Below are 13,516 nucleotides of genomic sequence, written 5' to 3'. Positions count from 1 at the left end.
AAAGTTGCCCTATGTTCCATTTGGAGATCCTATGGCCCTAGGGTCGTGGGGTGGCAATGTGTAACTTCAAGGGCCATAGGGTGCACTATGTTCCATTTTCAGATCCTATGGCCCTAGGGTCATGGGGTGGCAATGTTTAAGCTCAAGGGCCATAGGGTGCCCTATGTTTCATTTTGAGATCCTATGGCCCTAGGGTCATGGGATGGCAATAGGTAAGCTCAAGGTCCATAGGGTGCCCTATGTTCCATTTTGAGATCCTATGGCCCTAGGGTCATGGGGTGGCATTGTGTAAGCTCAAGGGCCATAGGGTGCCCTTTGTTCCATTTCGACATCCTATGGACCTAGGATCATGCGGTGGCATTGTGTAAGCTCGAGCCCTATGTTCCATTTCAAGATCCTATTGCCTTAGGGTCATGGGGCGGCAATGTGTAAGCTCAAGGGCCATAGGATACCCTATGTTCCATTTCAAGATCTTATGTCCCTAGAGGGGCCATGTGGCTGCCATGGTGCAAATTAAGGTTTCCTTGGATGGTCCAATTGCAAATATTCAAGGGTGGCCAAGATGTGAGACCCTTTGGCCTTAGGGCCATAGGGTGCCCTTGTATAAGCTCAAGAGCCATACGATCCATGTATTGGCATCTTCAAACCCCCATGTAGCACCCAGTGCCAGTAAGTCCATAGGATGTATTTTGGCATAAGTCCAGAGGGTGTAAATATTGGCCATATGATGTTATATACTTGTCCTAAAACACCCTATGGCCCTAACGCCATAGGATGTATATTTTGGCATAAGTCCAAAGGATGTATATATTGGCCATGTGGTGCTATATACTTTTCATGAAACACCCTATGGCCCTAAGGCCATAGGATGTATATATACTTGTCATGAAACACCTACAGACGTATTCACCGCCGTGAGGTGACCTTGGAAAATCTATATGTTCTTAGCATGAAACACATAAAATACTAGGGTTGATGCCTTTCCTAGGGTTTAGGCTCCATAACTAGGGTTTTTCATGCCATTTTTAGGGTTTAGGATTTGGGTTGCAACTATTAGGGTTAGGGTTGTCCCCCATATTTTTATTTTTTACATAGGAGTTTGTGTCCCCTTTAAACTGCCCTTTGTGTCCCCTTTAAACTTCGGACAGTTTACAAAAAAAAACCCTAAATTCTAAAAGCCTAAACCCTAAATAATAATTAAAAAAAAAGAGGTTTAAATTTTTTTAATTTTAGTTTTGAAAAAAAAAATCCATAGTGAAAAAGAAAAAAAATTTGTTTTTGCCTATTTTTAGCTTTGGAAAATAAAATAAAAATTCCCATAGTGAAAAAAGTTTTTTTTGCATATTTTCTGCTTAGGAAAAAAAATTCCCATAGTAAAAAAAAAAAAGTTTGTTTTTGCTTATTTTCAGTTTTGGAAAAAAAATCTATAGTTTTTAAAAAATATTAATAATAAAAAATTCCAAAAAATAATATAGAAAAGTCATAAATTTGATTATGACAACTTTCTTCTATACATGGGACAAGGAAGCACGGAGGTTTTCATTCACGTCCCAATTTTGTAAGAAGCTCTGGACCTTTTGTTTTAAATGTGCTATAATACCCTTAAATCCTAAATCTAATTCCTAATTTTGGACCTCTTGTTTTTAATGTACTAATATCCTTAATCTCATACAATTCATGTTTTTTTTTTTCCTTTGCTTCATTTAAAAATCCTTCGGGGGGTTTGGCCAAAACTATGATTGACAAATTGCAAAACATTTGAAAAACTATACTAGGAACTCCCTTAAAAAAATCCTCCGGGCGCTGTCGCTCCTTGACCCCGCCCGAGGCGCTGCCCCGGATCCCACCACAAGGACTGCCGCCCCTTGACCCCGCCCGCGGCGCTGCCCTGGACTCCGCCTGGGGTGATGTCCTAGGACCCTACCACAAGGGGCCGCCGCCCCTTGACCTCGCCCGAGTGCTGCCTCGGACCCCACCACAAGGAGCTGCCACCCCTTGACCCCACACGGGGCGCTGCCCTAGACCCCACAACAAGGGATTGTCACCCCTTGACCCTACCCGGGGCGCCATCCCAAAACCCTTTCCATAGGATGTTGTCTCATGCATCTCCAAAGATTGCATAAAACCTACCACAAGTGTAACTCCCTAACACGACAACACCGCTCCTATAAGAATGAGATGCAAGTTGTTCTAGAATGTGATAAACCAACCATTCAAGGAAAAATACAAACAATTTAGAGTTTGTGAAAAAACTGTTTATTTTTGGGTATCAATGGAAATTTAAATGATATATGTGACAAACTTAGGAATTTCAAAAATTTTGCTTCACTGCTATGAGATGTGAGTGCATATATTAGGGACATGGACCTAGGGATGTAAAATCCTTTCTAACATACTGACATGAAACGAGGGAGATAGAACCCTTTCTAACATACAAGAAAAACAAACATACTCCTTCGGCAAGTCTTTTAAGGTATAGAATTTTGAGAATGGGTTTTAAGTTTTGGACTTCAAGATAAGAAACTATGGTTTGGTATTATTGAATTGGGACTAAGTTTGAATTGGGGTTATTGAATTGGGGCTAGGTCTAGGATTCTCCTATCTTGGATTACTATCTATAATCTAATTACTATCTAGGGTGTATTGTCTAGATCTACAAGTTGGGATCTAGGGTTTAGGTTTTAATTTTTATGGCTGTGGATTTTGAGGGAATGTATTACAATGGAGTTATTAATGATAACTAGAATCGTAGAATGGCTATGGACACGATGGAGAAAGTTTCAACAAAGAATCCCGTTATTTATAGCATTAGATTGATCAGTTGGCCAATCTAGACAGCACCTCTACTCAAGAGAGAATATGATGACACCCACCTTGCATACAATGGACACATGTGGCCAATCTACAATGGTCAAAGGTCCAACATGCACTTATTTATACCACTAGAATGACTAGGTGACCAATCTAGACTTATTCTGAACTCACAAGAGAGAATGTAGTGGCATCCACCTATCCCAAAAAGTATATGTGGCCAATCTATAGAGGTAAAGTATCCCCTAGAAACAATGTAGTTATTCATACCATTAGAATGACCTGGTGGTAACACTACTGTGCCTACTTGCATAAGAGAGATTGTAGAGACACCCACTATCCTGGAATGGACTTGTGGCCAATCTACAAAGGGGAGATATCCAAAAACACTGGAGTTAATCATACTATTAGAACAACTAGGTGGTCAGTCTAGAATGCCTATTTGCATTAGAGATGTAGTAGTGACACCCAACTATCTTAGAATGGAGGTATGGGCAATCTACAACGGGCAACTATTCAACAGCAATGGAGCTATTTATACTATTAGAACAACCAGGTGGTCACTCTCAAGTGCGTATCTGCGCAAGAAATATAGTAGTGATACCCACCTATCTTAGAATGGATAAGTGGATGATCTACAAGAGCAGGTATCCAAACACAATGGAGGTATTCATGCCATTAGAATGATGAGGTGGCTACTCTAGAGTGTTCATCTACACAAAGGATAAAGTATTGATGCGCACATATCTTAGAATGGATAGGTGGATGATCTACAAGAGCAGGTATCCAAACACAATGGAGGTATTCATGCCATTAGAATGATGAGGTGGCTACTCTAGAGTGCTCATCTACACAGAGGATAAATTATTGATGCGCACATATGCTAGCATGGATAGGTAATTGATCTACAAGGGCAAGTATCCAACAACAATGGAGTTATTCATACCATTAGAATGACCAAGTGGAAAATTTAGAGTGCACATCTATAAAAGAGATAAAGTAGCGGCACCCACTGTCTTAGACTGGACAAGTGGCCAATCTAGAGAGGACAAGTGTCCAACAGTGCAATTATTAATACCTATATATGGTTAAAAGGTGACATGGCCAATCTATATTATACATGTGACAACAACTTGGTGTCCAATGTATAAAGTGTGGATGTGTCCAAATGGAAACGCTTGCACATATATATCCCTATAACAAGTAAGTGCATATGGTATGCATTGATAACTATTGGACAAGATGCCAATCTTGAGTGCATGTGTCCAAGTAAGAACATATCAATGATGCCAATGTATTCAAACAGAACAATGAAATGAATAAGTGGTCAATCTAGAGGAAAAAGTTCCAAAGGATAAAAGCACTAGCTAATCTAAAGTGCACATGCACAAAACAAAGAATTGTTTGATAAGCTACTAAACATAGAATGGATGGGTGGCCAACCTAGAGTGCACATATGCAAAAGGAAGAGAACATGTTACCACCACCCAAATTAGAATGGACAAGTGGCTATTCTAGTTAGCTCATGTGAATATGAAAGAACACAATTACAAGTGTCTTTCCTAAAAAAGAGACATCAATAATTTAGAACGAGCACACTTAAGGACAACCATATTAACCTTGCCTAGAAATCATCAACAATAGAACAATAGAAACATTTTAAAGTGTACATGCCACAAAGATAGAATTTCTTGACATTCACCTAAATAGAAAGCATGGACCGGTGGCCAGTCTATAATACACTTTTGACTCAACAACGAACCTAGACAAATGTATCAATCCAAAATAAACCTAGGTGCACAATCTAGAGAGAATCATAGAAGAGACAAGTATCCAGACTAGAGAACAAATTGAAGGAACCTATCCTAGATTTGAAAAATGACTAATTATCGATAGAGCACATATGCACATGACCATAACACATTCAATCACCTATCCTAGAATGGGTAGGTAGCACATGATTATTAAAGACATAATCTAGAGAATACTAATCTACAATGGACATGTGATAGCTAACCTACATGACACATATGCACAAGGAAGAACATTATACCATCAAATGACCCACAATGGACATGTGGTCAATCTAGACAAGACATGTGTCTATCAAAGAATATGATTAATATGTCTTTTTTAAGAGAGTGAGAGAGGCAGAAAATCTAGAGCAAACAAAGAATGGAAAGCTGGCTAATCTAAAATATAGATATGCACAAAATAGATGATTTTATTGTTTCCAAGTTATAGCATGGATCTCTCAATGCTATGTAGGTTCACACAATGAGCATGCTACTTTCAAATGTAGAGATATATGCACATGTTCTAAAGTCCTTCAGACTAATATGAACTAGAAGATGCCAATATAGTGTTCTCAATAATATTAGCAAGTGTATTCATAGGAATGGAGGGTCATTGATCTCCATATAGAAACTTGAATCATTTTTATTTTGACATGTTAAATCTTTTGCTTCTAGCTTGGATTTTCAATCTGGAGAAAAGGTCCATCTACTTCTACAAAATGAAATTGTCGTAGTTGAATCTATTTTTAGGATACATCCCAATGCAACATGTGGTGGTACAAAGATAGGTCTAGGAAATGTGTTAATGTTAGTGGAGGAATGCTTAAAGGATGTTTTGTTGCCTTTTCCTACAATGGATATAGCCTCATTGCAGAACCCATGTTGGAGTAGTGTTCGATGGCCAAAGGGTTTACTTAGACCTTTGTCAAGACAACAAAACTTAATATCATATGATATATGCAATGGTCATGAGGAAGAAAATCAGGCAAATCCTATGATTGTGGATGCACTACCAATAACTTCTCTTGAATTTGAAAGGTTTATACGAGAATCTTGGAAGAATCAAAGAGTTCTTTTAAAGGATGAGACCATGATGCAGACTATCAATGAACGATTGATCTTATATGTGTTTCCAAATGAGTGCGTTAACTTTCATGAGCTTGGAGATGAGAATGTGGGTGTGATAGTTGAAAGGGAAATGCTTGGAGGACAAAGTGACAAAGTATCGACCACCCACCTAGCCGGAAATTTATAAATTTTTAAGCCTTTGTAATATTTTCAAGAGAAGAAGCTGTCCTGGGTTGAAGCATGAGTCTTGTAATTTTTTAGGATATTTTTATGAGTAGCCAGTGTACTATTATAAGCCTGTATAGAGTTAGGGTCTTTTGCCCGGACAAAGCCTTTTGTAAGACCTAAAACTATAAAGGTCAAGTTTTTTAATGTGTACACAATCTTTTTTTATCAAGAAGATAAGCGTACGCTGTGAGCCTCTCTCTGCTCAAAACTTGAATCAATCGCCATTGCGCATTGGGTAAACGAAATTCAATTTTGATTTGTGCTTTGTGTTCCTCTTTTTATGCTCTACAGTTTAAGTGTATTCACTCAAGATTTGATGAAGGTTTTAGACATTGCGTGTGAGGCCTTAAATCGCTGTTTTGAGCGTTTAAATGATGCTTTTATGTTGTTTTGACCTTAGAAAAGGCTTTAGGGACCTAAAAACAACCCTTTAGGATCAATTTTTCATTGTTTTAGTGCACTTTGGTATGAACGATTGTGATTGGTGTACCTTCCAAAAAGCTATGACAGTGGTAGGATTAGCTTCCTAGTAGTCCCCTGTAGTCTCTCTTTAAGTTTCATGCGATTCCGAGTTGTTTTGCATAGCGAACGGGCGTGATGACTCTAGGAATGTGAAGAGGACATAGGCTATTTACCTGGCGTCTGGATGATCGATTAGCATTTCGATTAGGTGTAATATGCTCACACGAGTTCACTTCATTAGAATTGACACCCTAGTGAGTCTTCATGCCTCATCCAGGTCGCTTCCCCTGTATTAACTTATTATGTTAGTGCTTGAGAGCTATGCTATGGACGTCCGTCGCGGCGACAGCCCGCAAACATTGGCGCCGTTGCCGGGGAATGCACCTTAGGTGAAGAGTGACCGAGTGCGTAGTAAGATTCTTGAGAAGAAGATTCAATCACAAAACCGATACATTTCAATCAGGCTACTAGACAGGGGTTTAGAGCCTAGAGGGAGTCTAGAGTCAGTGGGCTCGCTAGATCCTTTTCTTAGGACATTTAGAGAGTTGTGGGTGAGTGTTTAAAATGATTTTTTCTCTTCAAGTTCTCTAGATTGATTAAGTACTAAATCACATCCAAAATCCGTTGTTATTTCTTTGTTTTATTCATCAATTCATGTACTTAGGAGTAGGGTAACTAATACACCATCCAGTCAGATTTGGGGTAAAAAAGTTGGGTTTAAATTCCAAAAAACCATAAGTTTAGCAAAAAGACCATAAAACCCAGAAATCATAGAATCTGACCAAACAGAGCTATTAATGATCCAAATGACTTGTAAATAGTTCCAATGGCTAGATAAAACCTGCCAGAGGAAGCATACCAATTTTCATCAAGTTTGGTGCAGGAACACCGATCGCGATCGGTGTACCTGAGCTTAGATTTGTACCAAATTTAACCTGTTGCTTCCCCACAGCATCCTAAACAATATTGTCTAAAGCCACCACACCCAAAAACATCAAAAAATCAAGGAATCAGGTTACTTGGGCAAAACCTGGCCTGAAAGACTCAAAAAATTCCAAAATCTAAGTTTTTGTGATCCAAAACTCATGGTGACCTTGAGAATAGCTTTATAATACATAGGACTACAAGCTGACCAAGTTTGGTGCAATTTGGGCTTAGAAGTACGATCGCGATAGGTGTACCTTAGCTCAAAAATGACCCAGATTTGACCTGTGCATAGACCTAGTGTATATAAACATAAAAGTGTAAAGGACCAAGGGCCAAAAACCTCAAGAACCTTGTCAAATCACCTGAACAGTGATCCAAGTCCGAAATTGACAGACAGACACAAAAATTGACTTTCAGGAGGTCAAAACACTTCTAAATTGGGTATAAAATAAACAGAGGGATAGCCTCCACACAAGACAACTCCAAATAGCTTCCATATCCCAAAACAAACACAAAAACCAAGTCAACTTGACAAAATTGGGAAAACTCGCACATTGGGCCAAGAACAACTAGAATCTTGACTTTTTGGATTCAGATTGCAGAGGTGACTTGTAGGTAGCCTTATAATAGCTAAGAGATCAAGCTCATAAAGTTTCATCAAATTTGGACACAAAACTACGATCGCGATCGTTGTACCTTAGTGTCAGAATTGGACCAAACTTTACCTCTGTATAGACCTAGGTCATATAAGCTACCAAGAGTTGCCAAAACTCAATTTGGACATTCTGGGAAGAAAGAGCAAGCATTCTTGTGTTTGAAGACGCTTTGAACTTGTTTCTAAAATCTGCTAACCGTTTTGATTGAAACAGTGATCTCATAGCCATCAAGTGAATTCTTTTGCAAAGATCAAAGACCAATCAACAACCCATGCAGTCAAGCCGGTCAAGCTGCAACTCAATCACCAGGTAAGAGGTTTGGATTCGGTCAGTTCATTTCCAATTCTTCATGTATTTGAGATCAAGAAGGCAAATCCAGAATCAGAACCAAACCCCAACAAACCAAGTAAGTAGCATATCCATTGAAGCTAGTGTAAATCAGAGGCTGAGGACTCCGCTAGAGACTATAGTCGAGGACAGCTTTTCAGATTCCTCATCAGAATTATCCTACTTTGAAATGGCTGGATCAAGCTCTAAGGTTGACTTTGACTTGGAAGCAGGCAGAGGAGGCGAGACCTCAGACAAGGCCCCTGACCATCAACTGTTATTCCTTAAGTTTCAATTTGAAAATGAATTGGGTGCTTAAATCTATAAGGACGGCATTGAACGATATTGTGTCGAGGTAGAAGACCGCCCAAGTGACGTGAGAGACATAGTGCCAGTGATTTATAACGGAGACTGTTATTTTGATGACCAGGGATTCATGTACAGTTGTATTGAACCCCATCATCGTAGATAAATGGGGAATTATCGGCACTAAGGAGAAGGTAGACGTGGAACCAGAGGAGGCACCACCAGCTCTGAATAAACCAAATCTTAAACTGCGAAGAATAAATGACATGACAAGGGTCAACACAGACAACATCTTTTTGGGGTTATACAAATTTGACAATGGAGAGCATACTATAAATTATAGATGCGAGGAACCCCTAGTAGCAGAGTTGTCAAACCAGAAGAGAATTTATGTGTTCTCTTATGCTGAAAACGGAAAATTCAAGCTAATTATGGCTGATAAATATGATCGTACTTATGCAAATGTAGATCAGAAGGAGTTTGAAGGATACACGTATTGTGGAAGATCACTCCCTAACTATTACTTTACTCCTCCAAAACCAGAGCCAATTGTTAAACCAACTGAGTCAATGGGATACCCTGTATACCCTTACATGAGACCAATGGGATCCCTGGGATCTAGAGTTCCATTAACCACACATCTGGGAAGTGGTACCTATGCTAGAGACAGCCATGCTAGAGAGCCAATGTCCTATGGAGAGAGAGATGGGGACACATGATCATTGGGAAGGGTTCCAGTAGAAACCCATAGCAGAGGCATGGACAGATGAAGAGACGTGTCCGACAGAACAAGAATGTGGGCTGACACAAGGCGAATGAGACCATCTCAGGTTGCCAAGTGCATGCCTAAAAAGTATAGTGGGTTTGGTGATCCATATGCTCACGTATCTCTATTTAAGCAGGTTTTAAGGGCTGAGCAGATCACAGATTTCCATATACAATATGAGGGATTCGGGCTAACATTGGAGGGAACAGCCTTAACATGGTTCCAACCCTTGGAAACAGAAACCTTCCCAAATATAGATAATGTGCTGAGAGAGTTCGCCGAGGAATTCTCCAAGAGAGGTATAAAGCATAACACTATTTCGCAGATTTATGCTTTTAAACAAAAGGAGAATGAGAAGGTAAAGGAAGCGTCTTTAAGGTTCAAACAGTACATCGAAAGGTGTCCCCAAAAAGAACTCCCACAAAATGAGAGGTTATTAGTGCTCTTCATTGAAGGGCTCAGAAACAAAACGCTAAAGAAGGATCTTCACTTGAAAGCCTGTAGTACATTCAAAGAGGTCACAAGAGAAGCCTTATATCTAGTGGACAATTGCAAGGTTTATGGAGAAGTTTCAGAAGATGCAGACTCTGTTGCTAGTGGGGCTTCATGAGTTAAGAGTGAAACCTCTACAAAAAAGGATGTTTCAGCTACGCCGACAATTGAGCAAATGATATAGGAAATAACTAAGCGGATGCAGCAACACATGAGAACTAATCCTGCAATAAGACAGCCACAAATGAGGAAGTGTGACATTTGTGGAGGGGATCACCCTACTCCATGGTGTACACAACAGCCAAAAGCACTAGGAATGAATGGAAGAGTGCTGAAGTGTTGTGCTATAGAGCAGAAATGGACAAACCACAGCACAGATGAGTGCTTCTACAATAAAAACTATATGAGGGAAAGGCCTTATGGACCTCCTGCAGGACCACCATAGCCTCCGCCTCCAAGGTATCAAGTCGGGCGTAATGCTAATGTAGTAGCAAGAGCTGACAGACCTCAACCTGTGTTGGGTCAACAACCTCCTTTGCCTCATGAAAATAGAGCCATGATTAGATATACACAGCCTTATGAAGCACCTCAATCAATGGACAGTGCACCCATGATCACGTATTATGAGGAGCCAAGTGAACCATACATCACAAAGCCTGAATCGCTGATGTATGTAGAAGAAGCTTACCAAGCGTGGGGCATTAATGAGGGAATGGCACCACCGTCTTATGTTGCACAACCCTCGAGAGATCAGTACTTGGTGGATGAGAGAACGCTGATGTTCATAGCAAATCAAAACTATAAACCGCGAGGATATCCTAACAGGGAGAGACAACCTATGGGACCACCTCCTCCAAATCAGCCACCAACTGGACCATGCTTCAATTGTGGAAGTCCAGACCATTGGGAAAGAAGTTGTCCGCATAAGGGAGAACGAGTGAAAATATTTGGATTTTGTGGCGATTGCGGAATCAAACATATAATGACTCTTTGCTCTATGAGGTGGACAAGCTGTCAACCCATGGGAAGTCACACATCACTGATGAAGTCCTTGCCCAGATACCAGCCCACATCTTCATAGCCAAATTCAAAGATGTAGAGGGTGACAGTATCAAAACCACAATCATGCCCCGAGAGATATGGACTCTTCACAGAAGATCGGAAGTGGTAGAACCTGTCCGAGCAGTCCACTTGGAGCAGTACTTCAGACTACCGCCATGGGGGACATATGTAAGGTCCCTACCTTTTTCTAGGACCAAATTCCTATGTAAAAATAAACCCAGATTTTTATACAACAAAAAAATGCTATTGTTAGCAGTTTTAATGATCAAATGTTATTTTTGAGTTGATATTCTTGAATAATTTTTAATTATGATTAAAAATGATTTTTGTAAAAAAAAATCAAATTTAATGCTATTTTTTAGCAAATTTTAATGATTAGATGATATTTTTTAATAAATTTTAATTTTGGTAAAAATTAATTTTTATTAAAAATTTTCAAATTTAATGAATTTTTGGCCGCCTGACCCGTCTAATTTTGATCGGTTCGTCAAACTGCATTTATTTTAAAAATTTGAAAAAAATGAAATTTCCGACCCACATTAGGAAATTTCAGAGGTCATTTCGGAAGTGGTAGAACCTGTCCGAGCAGTCCACTTGGAGCAGTACTTCAGACTACCGCCATGGGGGACAGATGTAAGGTCCCTACCTTTTTCTAGGACCAAATTCCTATGTAAAAATAAACCCAGATTTTTATACAACAAAAAAATGCTATTGTTAGCAGTTTTAATGATCAAATGTTATTTTTGAGTTGATATTCTTGAATAATTTTTAATTATGATTAAAAATGATTTTTGTAAAAAAAAATCAAATTTAATGCTATTTTTTAGCAAATTTTAATGATTAGATGATATTTTTTAATAAATTTTAATTTTGGTAAAAATTAATTTTTATTAAAAATTTTCAAATTTAATGAATTTTTGGCCGCCTGACCCGTCTAATTTTGATCGGTTCGTCAAACTGCATTTATTTTAAAATTTTGAAAAAAATGAAATTTCCGACCCACATTAGGAAATTTCAGAGGTCATTTGGAGGGCCATATGAAGAGAGAGAAAAATAGAGCGCGTCCAATGAGCATGAAGGCTATGCTACGTAGGAAAGTACGTGGAAAGACTCAAAAAATAGGAAAATAGCATAAAAATTTCACGAAACTAGGATTGTAGCATAGTAATTTCCTTCCTTTTACTGAGCTTTTAGGTGCTTGCATGTGGTCCCACTTCTGATATTCTCTTATGGTCATTAACGTACTGGAGGGTGACCATTAAGCCCGCACAAGATATTGGAATTCTAAAACACTTTCCCTCCATTAGAATGCTTTCAAAGTGAATCTCCCTCCACTAAAGCTTTTCTCTGAGAGTTATGGCGTCCACGTCTTCTCGCCCAAGAGCCTCCAGGTGTTTACTGTCTCTCACACCAACAACCAACAACTGCACTTTGCCTAGAAGGCCAAGTAGTAGCATATCCTCAATTACAATACCAGCTTCAATAAGTGCAGAGAACCAATGGGTTGGACAAAGGATAAACAAAGGTTCATGGGTCCTCATGCAACCAAGAAGACCCAAGAGGTCTAGTGGTATCAACGTTTACCGCTCAGCATGGAAGGCCAGGGTGTTGGATTTCAAAGTTGAAATCGGCAAAAGATCTGTAAAGGAAGTTCTTGTTCAGCATGTGTTTACCCATCTAGAGGTGATAGCAAACGGTGGAAATGTATCAGATATACATCAACCACGTTGCAATTGTAAGTACTCTTGACATGTGAACTTACTGATACTCTCATTATAACTTTTCTTATATATTTTGCAATGTTTCTCCCGCTTGTTATGAGTAATGTCTCCATTCTTCACAGCTCAATTACATTAGATTTGTCATTTGTACTTATTGATACTCTTAGTTTAACTCTTCTTATATATATTGCAAATGTTTATCCCTCTTCTTATGAGCAATGGGAACCTGTGGAGTGCATAATAGGCCTCTTCCATGTTGTTCATGCCCACATTGGTTCTCTACAGTACTCAGAGAGGAGCAGCAAAAGATTGGCTGATGAGGGAATCTTTTTTTATGACCACTTTTACCAACTTAGCTAAGGGAATAAGAATGGCATGTTGGTGAAAGTGCCTCTACCAACCGATTGGAACACTGTGGACTGGCCAGTTCCCGAGGAAACAATGGTGGAGGCAATGCGAAGTAAGCTTTTCAAGGATATACAAAGGTCTCTACGTAGCTCTATTCCTACCAAACTGGTTAGAATTGCAAACTTTTGTCCTGTTGCACTCTTCATAGAGCTGTTTCATAGCTACAACATCTGAGTTACAAAAACTATGTTCATGTGCAAGTCATTTCAGCAGTCATCCTGTGACAAACTTCTTGACACAGGATGGTATGCAAAGGAAGAGATTGGTTTACGGTGCGAGGTCGCACTTGATACTCTAGTTGTCAAGTACATGATTGCAAGCCAATCACTGTTACTCTCATTTTGGTATATGCGATCACAAATGCTAAACGGTAAGTACATTCCTATGGACCAGGTTTCTGCAGGTTTGGAAGATAATCCTACTGTGGATTTGGAAGTGATTGATAAAGAGCATGGCCTACTATTGGTGGTTACAATAAGGGAGCTA

The sequence above is a fragment of the Adiantum capillus-veneris genome, chromosome 12 (genome assembly GCF_014529385.1).
Source record: "Adiantum capillus-veneris isolate H3 chromosome 12, ASM1452938v2, whole genome shotgun sequence".
Lineage (NCBI taxonomy): Eukaryota > Viridiplantae > Streptophyta > Polypodiopsida > Polypodiales > Pteridaceae > Adiantum > Adiantum capillus-veneris.
This window is presented reverse-complemented; position numbering follows the sequence as displayed.